Source organism: Ursus arctos, unplaced genomic scaffold (assembly GCF_023065955.2).
Source record: "Ursus arctos isolate Adak ecotype North America unplaced genomic scaffold, UrsArc2.0 scaffold_33, whole genome shotgun sequence".
Lineage (NCBI taxonomy): Eukaryota > Metazoa > Chordata > Mammalia > Carnivora > Ursidae > Ursus > Ursus arctos.
The window spans coordinates 726,258-741,554 of record NW_026623019.1 but is presented as its reverse complement, the minus strand read 5'-3'; the positions used below and the strand labels follow the sequence as shown (position 1 = coordinate 741,554).

At 56.2% G+C, this 15,297-nt stretch overlaps 1 protein-coding gene across 2 annotated transcripts in view; it reads right to left on the bottom strand.

Annotated features, from left to right (window-relative positions):
* The window catches only part of FGD3 (FYVE, RhoGEF and PH domain containing 3), a 49,700-nt gene extending 34,985 nt beyond the window's left edge, over nucleotides 1-14,715 (bottom strand). Inside the window, exon 1 of one of the 2 annotated variants that reach the window (XM_057305657.1) lies at nucleotides 14,590-14,715. The gene's annotated coding sequence lies outside the window, so the exon portion shown is untranslated. Of the gene's footprint in view, nucleotides 1-657; nucleotides 761-14,589 lie in introns of those variants that run through there. The other variant, XM_026519138.4, reaches the window with a different exon arrangement.
* Between the last annotated feature and the right edge of the window lie 582 nt (nucleotides 14,716-15,297).

Genomic DNA, 15,297 nt, shown 5'->3' with positions numbered 1-15,297 from the left:
CACGGCGGGGTCTGGCTCCACCCCGCTGCCACCCAGGACGTCCCCGCCCCACCGGAGTTGGGGGTGTGGGCATCCCAGTGTGTCCTCCTCACCAGTAGCACCACCATGGCCAAGCCCCATCAGTGTCTAAACTATCAGATTGCAGAAGAACCTTCCAGAGCCACACATTTTGTGGGAAGGCCTAGCCCTCTAGGGACTGTGTGGACCACTCACCCTCCCTTCCTCAGCGCAGGTAAAGGAAGACCCACATTGCCCAGGGCCTTGGTGACAGGTGCACAGGCTGGACCCACGTGGGGGTCACCCTGAACCGGGTCAGACTCAGACCCCGGCCCCTCCCGGGCTCCGTTCATCTTACTTAGCTAGAATCCGAGGTGCCCCGGACGACACCCAGTCCTGTCCTGGCCGACGGCACACACACTGCTGGCTGTGCCCACAACACGCTGGCTCTTCACGGAGATCACAGACTAAGCCAGGGGGCACCCCAGGAGCCAAAGGAGCACAGACAAGCCACTCACCCACCACCACAGGGCTCCTGTCCTTGAAGCCACCAACGCCAAGCCGCTCCTGTTCTCCACATCCTCATCCCCAAAAGTGCCCCTTGCGGGATCAGCATAGGCCCTGGGGGTCGGCGAAGACCCCAGAGCTAGCACCACTCACCTGCCGGCCACGGCAGCGCGCGCCTCGGCCCGGGGCGGACTTCAGGCAGCGGCGAAACACAACTTCCTTCTGCTGGTTTTGCAATACGGGTCACCAAAGACGGTGCCTTCGCATTTCCGCATCGTCACACGCCCAAGTTCTCTGGTTCCTCAGCTGCCTCCTCTGTGAAAACACAGCCCAAGCCGGCTGGAGAGCTGGCGGGGCCCCCGTGAGGCTCTGCGCCACGGCCTGCGGTGGTCTCACGGCGCCTGAGCCGTCCCCGGGAGGACGCGTGGAGGCACCGCCTTCCTGCTTCCATCGCGCCCCGTGGGCTTGTCTGCTCAGACCGGGGGGACACGACACTGGGATCCTCAGGGGCTCCAGCAGGCCTGAGCAGTGGGGTCCCCCAGCTGAGAGGGGGCCCGTGCACTCAGAGGAGCACCCTTGTCACGGGGCAGCTCCGCGACCCCAGGGCAAAGTAAACGCACGAAGACGTGGAGTCCTACGGAGCCGAGAGCGTGAGCTCTGCGTCCGCGCCCGTGGTGGCTTCTTCGTCCCGCCCTGCATGCTTCTTGAGAAGCAAAGGGCGTTCTTTGAGCCTTGGTGTCCCTGTTGCTGGCAGGGGTCACCGCAGAGCCCCCCAGGGGCAGCGCCTCGCACACAGGGAACACGCCAGTGTGAGGAACTCAGCACAGGGGCGCCAACGAGGTCGTTTCTCCAGCGCAGGCGGACCTGCCTCGCGCATGCCCAGAGCGCACAGCGGCGGCCGCCCCTCGCACTCCGCGCCGGTGTCCGCACAGCGAAGTCGCTCCCGTGCTCAATGCGGGAGGGGGAGTTGGTCAGGCTGCGACACCACCCACTTTACCTCCAGATAGCCGTCCTTGTAACCCAGGATTTGAGGAAGTCTGTCCAGTCGCTGTGGTAGCCCCCTGCACGGACACAGCTGTGCCTCCCTCCAGGGACGCGAAGACCCAGGTGAGCACGCATAGCGCAGACCGTCCGGCCCCCAGCCGCCGCGGAGGCCTCAGAGCTGCCCCACCCAGCAGGTGACAGGACGGTGGCCGCAGTCTCAGAGGCACCTGGGCTCACACCCCGGCTCTCGGGCTGAGACCCCTCAGAGCCCCGGTCCTCTGCCGTAAAACGGGAAGGGTATGGGATGCGCAGAGCTTTTGTGAGGAACGAGGGCCTGGCCTGTGGCGGGTGGCCCCTCCAGGTGCCAAGAGCAGCACCTGCCACCTTCCCCCAGCACGGCCCTTGCCCACCGACATCCCTGAGCCAGGAGCCTGGCAGTGAGACCCCATCGGGACAGAGCCCCCCTGCACAGAAACGGTCTGCGAAGGCAGGGCTGGGAGGGGCAGCTGCTCAGCTGTCACCACCCAAAAGGGGATGGACAAAAAGTGGAGCCGGATGAGCCCTGGCTGGAAAGCATCCAGAGGGGGGCAGCTCTGCCTGGGCGGTGGCACCGTCCACCAAGGAACGCACTTGGCAACAACGAGTGTTTTCATCGTATAGAATATTAAGCAGCAGGGCATGGCCCCTCGCGGCTGTGTTTCATCGGCGCCTCTTTGAGCGCAAGACCATGGGACAGTGGTATGGCTCCCACTTTCTCCTGGGGAGTGGAGGGACCACGTGAGCTGGCTCCCAGCCTCCCCGGCAGCAGGCAGGGCCACAGGACCCAGCCCTGGACCACAGGAGCCACGTACCCCTCCAGCCCTGGCCCCTCATTAAACACACAGAGAATTAATGTGTTTATTTTTTTGTAAAGAAAACATATCAAGATAGCCATATTCTCTCTCCTGCCTTTTAAGAGAATTCTGGGCACAAACAACATTAAAATTCAATGTTTCCTGAACATGGCGTGGCGCCCGGGTTGGGTGCTGACGGTCTGTAGTCTGTGGTTATTCTGCCAGGCTAACTTCTGGACAAATGGAGGCGCTGACAGCGGGAGAAGCCGCATCAGGGCTGCAGGGGAACCTTCTGTACTGTCTTCACAACTTGTCTGCACATCTGGAATTACTCCAAAATCAAAGGCTTTTAGGTTCAACATTTCATGTTCCATGGATGGAGCAGTCCTGTTGTGGGACCACGAGCCACACTGCTTCTCTCAGAATCTTTCAGCATTTCACGTCCTGAAAAGCTCCCTGGCTCCACAGTGACCACTGAGGTGGCACGAGGGACAGAGGATGGTCACGACAGTCCCCAGACACAGAACAGCCTGTCTGATGTTTACATGTGTGGAGCTGCCTCGACTCAACCCACACTTGGTTTTGTTGCTAAATGGCTCGGTTTTGTGTTTTTAAGATTCAGATGGCTGGCCCCCATTGGGTGAGTCACCTCCGTCACTGAGTCTGGGTGAGGGGTGAGGGATGAGTGGGCTGTGGAATGATCCAGAAACTGATAGCTCGGGGCAAAGTTCAGGGACAGCTAGCTCACGGAACAGGAAATCTAACTGGCAGGCACACACGTGATGAGACAGCTACAGCCCACACCCGAGTATCCTCTCTTCCCATCAGGTTAGCAAAGACCCCTCCACATGATGGGGGGGGGGCAGAAGGGGACATTTGCCCTTTGACTCAGCACTCGCCACTCCAGGGATGGGTGCTGGGCCTACCTGCACAGGTGCAGAGCAGCAAGGTGCCAGGCGGTTCCTACGCCAGGGCAGGTAGGAGCAAGACTGGGAACAACCAAGGCCCACCTTGAGGGCGCCGGCGGGTCCACCGCGTGGTGCCTGGTCAGTGCAGAGAAATACCCGCCTGATGGGTGGGGTGGCGAGACCACCTCACGGGCAGACACAGCGGGTCACTAGATGGGATGAGGTACCCAGCCACCGATGTTCTAGTTGTGAACTCTGCAAACTCTTAAAAATGGTTCTGGGAAAACGTGTTACCTCTCTAACGTGGGGGAAGCACAAACAGGGCAAATTATTGACTCTTGATAAATGAATTCGTGCATCTTTTCCATAAGTTTGAAAAATTTAAAAACTGTAAAATGGCTATCTTATGGATGCAGCCAGGGTGAGAGGGAGAGTTCTCCTGGATCTTTCTGGGTTTTTTTACCCATGTTACCATGTCGTCTATTTTTCAATTTAGTAATTTTTATAGGACCATGATAACAAACACAAATTTTAAAATTTCACTTTCTTCTCATGGCTTGTCCCCATGCCAAAGGTCGCACAGAGTCAAGACACAGGCTGGTGCTCCACAGAGGAGCGGAGGGGGCACGGGGGAGGGCCAGCACAGCAGGGGGCATGAGGAGCACAGGAGCACAGGGTGGGAGCACTGCCACCCCAGAGAAGAAGGGAGGCCTGAAAAGGAGCCAACAGTGGTTGAGGGGCACCCCTCTCCCCACACCTTGTGGAAGGCAATTTGGAGCCTGGACAGAAGCAGAGTGGACACTAGCAGCTCACAGTCCTGCCCCTGCTGCAGCCCGTGCACGTGTCCGTCCTTCGTCCCACAGGACAGCTGTATTTGTAATGGGGAAAACTGGAGGTGTGAGTGTCTGACAATGGAAAACAGAAGATTAGCACGGGTAGGGAGTTTCTATGATAAGTAAAATGATTTAATTTATTAAGATAATTACTGTAGTAATAAAATTACATTAAACTAGGACAAGGCAGGTGGTGTCACACGGGGATAGAGAGATACATCAGTGAGACAGAATGGGGAGTCCAGATGTGCAATCACATGCATGTGGCGGGTCGGGTTTTGGCAAAGGCGCTGGGAAAGGAAAGCCCCTCGCGAGTGTGCTGTAGCAAGTGGACCCGACACGGACGGGGGAGCCTTAACCGTCACTCACACCACACACACACACACACAGAGCTGGAACGAAGCACAGTCTTAACTGTGAGCAGGACTGTAGAGCTTCCCAAAACGCATAGGAGGCACACCCACGCCCTCGAGGCAGGCAGATGTCTCAGGCATAAAACCCACAGAAAGACACCGGATAGACCAGACTTCATCAGCATGAGAAACGTGTGCTCACCCAGAGGCCCCACAAAGAAGATGAAAGGGAGAGCCGCGGACGGGAAGGAGATGTTTGCGATACATCTCTCTGACAAAGGACTTGTGCACAGAATATATAAAAAGTTCCTCCAAATCAATAAAGAAAAAGACAAATAATCCAATAAAAATAAATTGCGGAATAGACTAGACCAGGCAGTTGACTTAAAAAAGTTATCTGAATGGACAGTGAGCGCCCAGGGAAGCGTTCCACGGCACCTGCATGAGGGAAATGTAACCTACAGCCTCAGTGAGACACCCCCACGCCCATCACGTGGGGGCAAGGATGAGCGGCAAGCAGACGTCTGTGACACAGTGCCAACAGAAGCATAAAACTGTACAACTGCTTTGGAAAACCGCTTGGCATTTTCCCAAGAAGTTAAGCATACACCTGCCTACGACCCAGCAATTCCACACCTGGGGGTCTCCCCAAGAGAAGAGAAAACATCTGTCCACACAAAGACCTGGTCACCATGTCCGTGGCAACCCGATTCATCATAACTCAAAACTGGAAATGAGCCAGATGTCCTCCAACTGGAGAGTGAATCAGCAAAGTGTGCAGCCATGTTCATAATACGGAATGCTACTCAGCTACCCATATACCAGCGACGCGGAGGAATCTCGCAAGAAGCCAGGTGCCAGCGGCTGCTCTACATGAACTTACAGAACGGGCGGAGCTAGCACGGGAAGCTGGGGCGGCGTGACCTCTGTGCTCTGGGGGCGGGGGTCACTTTGCTCCAGCTGCTGTAGCAAAAATCCACAGGAACAGAGCGGAAGTGCATTCTGTCCCAGTCCTCGAGGCTGGAAGTCTGAGATCCGGGAGTGGGCCAGACAGGTTTCCCCTGAGGCCGCTCTCCTGTCCTCCGGGCCACCTTCTCCCTGTGTGCTCACGTGGGTGTCCCCCTGTGCACGTCTGTCCTCGTCTCCTCTTCTTATAAGGACACCGGTCACACTGGATTAGAGCCCACACCTATGACCTCGTTTTAACTAATAACCTCTTTAAGGATCCAGTCTCAAAACGAGGTCATGTTCTGAGGCACCAAGGTTCAGTATTTCAGCATATGAATTTTGGGGGACACAATTCATCCCATAACATCACTTAAGGATGGGAACAGGCAAGGACATCACTGTTCGTGCTCGTCAGACTGGCAGACATTCCAGCCATGTGGTTAGGCAAGGCGAGGAATGAAAACACACGCAGAGCAAATGGAAGGAATAAAAGTGTCCATATTTGCAGATGACGTGATTGTCTACAAAGAAAATCCCGAGAATCTGCAAAAGCACTGCTAGAGCTAACAAGTGAGTTTGGCAGGTCACAGACACAAGATCAATTCACAAAAATCTCTTGAATGTTTAAACAGGCAGACACCAAAATCTAAGAAACACAATGCCATTCATACTAAAAACGCCTCAAATGTAAATTCAACAAAACATTGACTAAGCTTACAGGCTGAAAATTTTCTACAACATGCTGATGAAAGAAATAAAAGTCTAAAAAAGGAGGCATATTATGTTCATGGACTGACAACATGACATAGAAAGATGTCATTTCTCTCACAAATGATCTATGAGTTTAATTCAGTTTCTGTCGAAGTCCCAGCAAGGCGTTTTGTCAATCTCAGAGGGGCTCCTTCTGGAATCTGCATGGAGAGCATAGGCCCCAGGGCAGCTAGGCAGCTGTGACCAGGAGGGACCATGCCTCTGTCACCATAGCCAAGGGGACGGGGTGGTGCTGGGCGGACAGACACAGGATCAACGGGACACACCGGGGGCCCAGCAGGAGCCCCACCAAGGACGGGGGTGGTTGCCAAAGGTGCAAAGGGAGGAAAAACAGCCTTTCCACAAATGGCGTTGGGGCGATGGGACATCCACAGGCAAACAAGGGGCCCGACCAGAACCGCATGCCTGATATGGATACCAGCTCAAAATGGATCGTAGATTTAAACATAAGATGTAAACTAGGAAACTTCAAGAACAAATAGGAAACAACTTTTGGGATCTGGGGCCAGGTGGAATTTTTAGATTGCACACGAACAGCATGATCCGTCAGAGGACAGTCAACAGATGTGAACTCATCCCAAGGTGAGGAGATTCCCCTCACACCTGCCCGGTCGGTGGACATAAAGAAGGGCGATGCCGCCAGTGTTGTTCAGGATGCGCTGAACCTGGGCCACTCAGACTCGGCACGCAAATGGGACAGCCACTGTGGGAACAGCTGGGCAGGGTCTTTTAGGACACGTTTGACCACCCCAGGACATAGCAGGGGACCCGGCAACCGTCCCCCAGAAGTGCAGCCTGCGTTCACACAGAGACCTGCACGTGGGCCATCGGGCTGGCCTCCAAGGGGTGTAGGATGGAACGCGGCACAGCCACACCCTGGACACGCTCAGCACTCGAGATGAATGGATCGGACACAACAGTCTGGGTGAATCTTCTGAGATTAATGCCGACTGAAAAAGCCAATTTGAAAAAGTTCCGATTTCCAGTTGCTGAGCATTCTTGAAATGACAGGAGTCTACTCCTGGGGGACAGGCTGGCAGGCGTTGGGGGCATGGAAGGGGTCCTGGGGCGGCCGTGCGGTGCAGACCTCTCCGCTGTGGCAGGCGCTCTACAGTTGTGCGCGATGTCACCGTGGGGGAGGCTGGGCCAAGGGTACGCGGGATCTCCGCAGTATTCCCCACAGCTGCATGTGAACCTACCGTTACTTACTGCAAAATGAAAAGCTTAATTTTTTAAAAAGGGCTGATGAAGTTCTTTGACTCTTAAGAGAAGCCATGAGCTACCCAGGGAAACACAGCAGTTCCTGGAATCCTCAGCATAACCAAAAGTGGGGGTGGCCGAGACCCCAGGACCCGCAGCTCCCCCACAAGACCCAGCACACCCTGCCCATCTCGCTCTGTTCTCTCACTGTGCGCGCCCAGCTCGGGGCGCAGGCTGGCCACTCCTGCCCTCCGGCGCCCACTGCTCCCCTCGCTGTGTCATCTAGACCTGGCCTTGCAGCCCTTGCGTCCCCATAGACACAGAGTGAATGAGGAGCAGACTCAGGGCCACCCCATTTCCCCGCTTCTGGAAGGGGAAGCTGTGTCTCAGGAGGTGGAGTAGGAGCCAACGGAGAACGTAGCCAGAACCGCCAGCCACTGGCACAGGGGGCGGGGGGGGGGTGGGTAGAGGTGCCGCAGGGCAGCTGGGGGGCAGCAGGGCAGCTGGGGGGGGGAGGGCGCAGGGCAGCTGGGGGGGTGCAGGGCAGCTGGGGGGCGCAGGGGCTGGAGGCCAGTGGGAGCCCTGGCCATGAGAGTCCCATTACTGACGAGGACACCTGGGCTCAGAGACGCCTGGAGCCTCAGTCAGTCAGCAGCCATGCTGAACAGCCGCCACACAGGCTCTGAGAGCAGCTGCTCAAGAAGGAGGCGTGTGAGGACCCCAGGGCTGCCCGCTCCTCCTCCCTGCACACAGCCCTTCCACGGCTCACAGGGCTGTGGGACGCTGGGGCGCCCGTCAGGCCACGACGGGACAGTGTCCAGCACTGACATCTTCTCCACAAGCCGGGCGAGAGCCACGGGAAGCAAATGAGCCAGGCGGGAGGCGGGGTGGGACCAACAGGCTTCGGATGGGGCCCCTGGGCACCCCCCGCCAGACACGACCCGGAAAGGAGCAGGGGCTCCGTCCGCACGCACACGGACCGCCGACCTTCCGGCTCTGGGTGCTGAGCTTCTCGGGGTTTTCACTTTCCTCTCCATGCCTCTCAGTAACATATACGTTTTTACAAAGAACGTTTACTATATTTGCAATTGGGAGAAAAGTCGACCTATTTAAAGATAAAATGATAACATCTCCTCCATTGCTCATTTGGGATTCCAACCCTCCAGCGATTGCCTCAGAGCCAGCTGTCTCCATGTCTGTTTATATATGGAAAATTTAATTTCTACTTAGCTGTCCTAAATTTCTCTGAGGAAAAATGTGGTTAAGAAACCCAAAAGAAAGGAACACGGAGTGTAATTTTGCTTTCTGAAAACACACTTTTACAGAAAGTTCTCTAGGTTCCTTTAAACCGGTACTGCATTCTGTTCAAAGACAGAAAATGTTCCCTATGTTGGGTGCTGCCTAAAATGTCGCCGTGGGTCAGGCAGCTCTGAGGACGGCCGGGTGACCCGGGTGAACGCAGACAGCCCTCCACGCCACACCTGGCATCAGGCGCCAGCACGAGAGCAGCGAGGGTCTGACTGGGGAGCACTCAGTTTACCTCCTCACTTAAACAAAACAAAAGCAGAATTGCTCTACAAATACTTGACCGTTTAGTCACCGCAGCCAAAAGCTGCCTTTGGAGAAGCCGTGGAGGAGCCCCGGCGGCCTCTGACCGTTAGACGGGGTGGTGTCTGCAGGCTTTGCACACAGAGCAGGACAGTTACGGGGGCCCCTGGGGACAGGACATTGGCCCCAAGTGGAAGTGACCCCTGACCTGGAACTGTTCTGACGCCAGCCACTGAGGGGTGCTGTGTCTGCAGCCTTTTTCACCCTGTAAGAAAAAGTCGCTGCCTATATACAAGCCTGCCTGGTTTCCTGACCCCACAGACACCGCACTGTCTACAAACTGAAGGTTTACGGCAATCCTGCCTGGAACAAGTCTGTGTTCACGTCATGTCTCTGTGTCACATTTTGGGGACTCTCACAATATTCCAGATTTGTGTGTTATTATTATATTTGTGATGGTGATCTGTGATCGGTGATCTTCAACGTCACCACTGTAATTTGGGGGCACCACGAGCAGTGCCCATATAAGACAGAGAACTTAACTGATCAATGTTGTGTGTGTTCTGGCTGCTCCACTGACGGGCCCTTCCCCATCTCTCTCCTCCTCCTCGGGCCTCCCTATTCCCTGAGACACGACCGTGTTGACATTAGCACAGTTGATAACCCTACCGTGGCCTCTAAGTGTTCAATGAAAGGAAGAGTCACACATCTCTCACTTCCCATGGAAACTAGAAATGAGTAAGCTTCGTGAGGAACACCTGTCGAAACCCAAGACAGGCCGAAAGCTCGGCCTCTGGTGCCAGTTAGCCTAGTTATGAATGCAAAGGAAACGATCTTGAAGGACATGGCAAGCGCTACTCCAGCGAACACTCGAATGATGAGAAAGTAAAACAGCCTCCCTGCTGACACGGAGAGAGTCTGACTGGTCTGGACGGACACTCAAACCAGCCACATTCCCTTCGGCCAAAGCCTCACCCGGACCAAGGCCCTGACTCTTCAGTTCTGTGCAGGATGAGGGGGCGAGGAAGCTGCAGAAGAGAAGTTGAGAGCTGGCAGAAGTCGGCGGGGCTAAGGAAGGAAGGTGTCTCCAAAACGTACGCGTGCAAGGTGAAGCAGTGAGTGCCGACGGAGAAGCTGTAGCAAGGGACCCCCAAGACCTAGCGAGGAGAATTCATGAAGGCGCTCGCGCCAAACAACAGATTTTCAATAGAGATGAAACAGTCTTCCATCGGAAGATGCCGTCTAGGACTTTCAGGCTAGGAAGAAGTCAATGCCTGGCTTCAAAGGTTCAAAGGACAGGCTGACTTTCTCGAGAGAGGCTAATGCCACTGGTGACTTGAAGTGGAAGCCAGCGCTCTTGCCCACTCTGAAAATAAGCCCTCAGCAACCATGCTCACTCTCCCCCGCCTACGCTCCTTAAATGCAACAACAGAGCCTGGCGGACAGCACATCTATTTACAACACGGTTGACGGAGTATTTTAAGCCCACTCTTGAGACTTACTGCTCAGGAAAAAAGATTCCTTGCAAAATAGTCCTGCTACATGACACCTGGTCACCCAAGAGTTCTGATGGAGACGGACAAGACGAATGTTGCTTTCATGCTGCTAACACAACATCCATCCCGCAGCCCGCGGATCAAGGGGTGATTCTGACTTTCAAATCTCATTCTTTAAGAAATACCGTTAGTAAGACTACAGCTGCCGTAGATAGTGATTCCTGATGGATCTGGGCAGAGTCAAGCGAAAACATCCCGGAAGGGATTCACCATCCTAGATGCTATTAATATTCCATGGGAAGAGGTCAAACTATCAACATGAAGAGGAATTTAGAAGAAGTTGATTCTAGCCCTCATGGAAGTCAGTGCAGAAACAGTAAGAGAACTAGAAGTGTGGCCTGAAGATGGGACCGAACTGCTAGAATCTCATGATAAAACGTGAACAGATGAGGAGTTCCTTCTTATAGATGAGCAAAGAAAGTGGATTCTTGAGATGGAATCTACTCCTGGTGACGATGCCGTGAAGACTGTTGAAATGACAATGGGTTTTAGAGGATGGACTCCAGTTTTGAAGGAAGGTCTACTGTGGGTAAAATGCTACCAAACAGCATCACATTCTACGGAGAAATCGTTCACGAAAGGGAGAGTCAATCCATGTGGCAATCTTCGGGGTTGTCTTATTTTCAGAAATGGCCAGAGTCACGCAGCCTTCAGCCCCAGCACCCCGACGGGTCAGCAGATCAACATCAGACAAGACCCTCCACCAGCAAAAAGATCGTGGCTCCTGAAAGCTCAGATGATGGCTAGCATTTTTCAACCATGGAGTGTTTTTTGTTTTTTATTTTTTTTTATTTTTTATTTTTTTTAAAAGATTTTATTTATTTGACAGAGAGAGACAGCCAGCGAGAGAGGGAACACAGCAGAGGAGTGGGAGAGGAAGAAGCAGGCTCCCAGCGGAGGAGCCCGATGTGGGACTCGATCCCGGAACGCCGGGATCACGCCCTGAGCCGAAGGCAGACGCTTAATGCCTGCGCTACCCAGGCGCCCCCTCAACCATAGAGTGTTTTTATTTAAGGTATGAACATCATTTCTTTTCTTTTTTGAACGTTTCTTTAGACATACCTACTGCACACTTCATAGGTTCATACACTGTAAACATAACTTTTATGTGTACCGGGAAACGAAAAAGCTCATTTGACTTGCTTTATAAGCAGTATTTGCTTTATCGCAGTGGTCTAGAAGCAAACCCTAGATTTCTCCGAGGTCTGCCTGCAGAGATAGAAGTAAGGCAATACAGGGTGGCTGCCCCACCACGCAGGCCCAGGGGCCCACCACCATCAGAGCCACAGTCACGTGGACCCATCCTCTCCCATTAGGATCCTTAGTGTCAGCTCCCGATTAACCAGAGGTGATTCCATCTCACAGCCCTGCTTCTTTCAGGGCTAAGAAGGGTGGGAATCTGCTCACAGCAGCTCCAGCACAGTGAGAAAGAAGGGAGGCAGGGAGGAGGGAGGAGGGGAAGGGGAGGGGCTTCCTGGAAATTAATTACTGAGAAACAAAAGGCCATCCTCGTTTATCCAGTCAAGCTTATGTCAGCAGCCACCTTATTCTGAAAGCCCCAGCTGGAGCTCTAGAAAGCCCATGGGGATTCCCTCCAATGCAGAGGCCTCCTTGTGGTTCACCTCCCAGCCACGCAGGGGCCACTGGCCACCCGTATGCTGGCCCCTCTCCCTGTTCCCGCAGGGGACCCAAGGGACAGAGGGGCAGCCAGAGGATGGACCTCAGGGTCTGAGCAGCCCCAGGAGAGCTGGAGCTGGGCAGGGCCTGGGGTGTGCAACTCTGGGCTGACAGCCACAGCTGCCACCTGCATCGGGCACGCCCTTCCCATGTCCCAGAGCGGGGCAGGGCAGCTCTGTCCTTGAGCTGTCCCCAGGGCACTTAGGGGCTCCGGACCACAGAACCCCCCCCCCCCCCAGTGCTCCTCAGGTCTGCTCACAGGCTCCCACAGCTCACAAGGGCTGATCTGGAGCTGGGGAGGGGGCTCCTCCAACACACAACTGGGAAGAGTTGGCCCAAGTCCACAACTCCTGCAGACCTCAGTCCTGGACTCCAACCCTGGGGCTTCACCAGCCTCCCACAAGTTCTCCCCTCGTATGCACCTGCTTCTCTTTATCCTGCATACTTTAGCTGAACCAGGTCCCTTCTAGAACAAGATGGCAAAGAGGGAGGGAGGTACATGAAAAGGAAGTCAGTGGGTCAGCAGGTGGTTAGCGGTCCTCAGTGCCTGCTGGCCAGTTCGCTGAGTGCTACTGGGGATTCGGCCTCTGGCTGTACATGCAGGAGCCTCAGGGGAGCAGGCAGGAGGATGGTGCCACCTCCCTGGGCTGCAGCGCTGGCTCTGGGACCAGACAGCAGTGCCCGGGGGGATGAGATGCCCTCAGTCCCTCCAGGGCAGATCGCTGCCAACACGGGCATCCGACCTCTCACTGGGCACACTGGCTCCTGTGCATGCTCGCGTACGTGCACGCGCACACACAGACACAGACGGCGGCGGGGCCCGAGTGGGCTGCCCCAACCCCATCTGTTCACAGCCTGAAGGCCCCTGGGGGCCCCTCACCACAGGTCCTGGGGAAGGTGGGCCCCCAAACTGGCCCGAAGCTGTGGGGCTGAGGCAGAACTGGTGTTCACAGCTGGGAAAGGTGTCCCTGCCGCCTGGACAGCCTCTGCAGTCGGATGGGCCATGCACACCACAGAGGACACCCTTTGGCTCCTTTCACCCTTGGCAAGCCACACTGGACAGCTAGGGACACTGAAGCATGGGCCTATGGTCACTTGTCCTGCCTGGAGTCCCCACACATGTGTGAGCCGGTCTATTCCTTGCACCTGGAGCAGGGCCAGGCCCCCAGGGGGCAGGCTGAGGTCACGGAGCAAGACCACCAAGAAGGAGCCCTCTTAACGACCACCATGGTGTGGATGAGAAAACAGGCCCCAGCCTGGCTCTGCAGAGGGAGTCTCTATGCCCAGCCCAGAGGAGGCTCTGCACCCAAAGCCAGCAGCTCCAGCTGCCCCACCAGCCCCACAGCCAGGCCTGGAACCCCCCATCGAGACGTTTAACTTTCTGTACAACCTCTGAAGCTTGGTGTGCATCTTATAATAGTTTAGGATGGACTCTGAGTGCGTGTGCACACACTGGGTCTGTTCACTCCACGCCGACCTGGGAAGTCACCCTAGACATCCAGTGTCCTGGTCCACATCGCCAAGCAGCCAGGGCCAGCCTGGAGGCCCCAAGGACCCGGGAATGCACACTGTTCGGCCTCTTTAAAGAAAAGGAGCCCTTGCCCACATTAGGCTGGTTTTCCTAATGAAAGTGAGTAAGAAAGAGAAAGAGGAAAACGCTGGGAACTTAACGCACATCAGTAAGGTGACACCCTGAATGGTCCCAACTGTGTGACATTCTGGAGAAAGCGTGGGGTCAGTGGCTGCCAGGACATGGGGGCTCCGAGGGCAGTAAATATGGACCCGAGTCATGACGCATCTGTCCCAGACCCAGGGCATGCCCACCGGAGTGACCCCGATAGAGTGTGGGCTCTGGGTGACGATGCAGGTCAGTGCAGGCTCGGCACCTGTAACAGGCGTCCCTCCGAAGACGGTGCTGCCAGCCGGGGAGGCGGCGGCGTGGGCGGGGCGCGCGGGAAATCTGTACTTCCCTCCATTTTCAGAGCTGTGAGCCTAAAACTGCTCTCCAAAACTGTTTTTTTTTTTTTTAAAAAAACAGTCCAGCATTTGAAACGGGGTCCCCGTTTCCGTGGCAACCTCAGGCAGGGGCATTTCTAAAGCACACACTCCACTCCACTCCCTCCCCACCTGTTTCAAAAGCCGTGGGAAGAGCGGTGTGCGCGGAGTGGGGAAGCCCGGAAACCGCGGGTCCCGGCACAGTGTCGACCCCGCGCACGTGTCCAGCCAACGTCGTGGACGATTCTGTGGGGGAGCCGGACCCGGGCGCCCAGGGGCCGTGGGCACGCCGCCTGCGCCGAGGTCTGCATGCGGGAAGCCTCCTCCTGAAATCACGCATCACGCAGAGGCGCGCTGTCCCGCCCCGCCACCCCGGGGCACGCGCAGCGCCCCAGGAACCGGGGAAGTGACCCACCCAGCACTGCGGCGCCACCTGAACCCAGGGGAAGTCTGGCCCCTTCGGACCCCAGCCTACTCACCGCCTTCCCTCGGGGAGGAGAAGCCAGAAGCACGCCAACAGGCAGAGCCGGGGGATCCCCTGAGCTGGAGGACACCCCGCGGAGCTGGGCAGCCCAGGGTGAGGCCTCGGGCGCACGGCGGGGGCGGAACGGGCGGCCCTGCCTCCTGCTCGGCCCTCCCTCGGGCGGGGCGGTGTCTGCAGGCAGCCCCTTTCTTCTCCAGCCCGACAAAGCCCCAGGCTCCCCAGCCAGCGGGAGGGCGGGGAGCAGCCCGGGATGCCCGCCGTCACCATGGCAACAAGAGAGGGCTGGCGGGTGGGCGCCCTGGGACCGGAGCCTGGAGTCCCTATGGCCGCGGGCGGAGGAGGAGCCCAGGCAGGCTGGGAGAGGGATACTGGTTGTTCCCGACCCTCTGCCACCCTCCCCCCCCTTACAGACTTTTTAGAAGGGCCTGACCTAGCAGGGCATTTGAACACTCCATCACCGCAGCGAGCCCCGTCCCTCCGTCCGTCCGCGGTGCGGGCACGCTGAGCACACAGCCGTCGGGGCGGGGGGGCGCACATCTGCGTGCAAAGGCCTTTGTCCGGAGGCTGTGCGTGTGATGTTGTGTGTGATGTGTGTGTGATTGTGTGTGTGGTGTGTGTGAGATGTGTGTATGATGTGTGTGTGATGTGTGTGTGATGTGTGTGTGATGTGTGTGTGATGTGTGTGTGTGATGCTGTGTGTGTG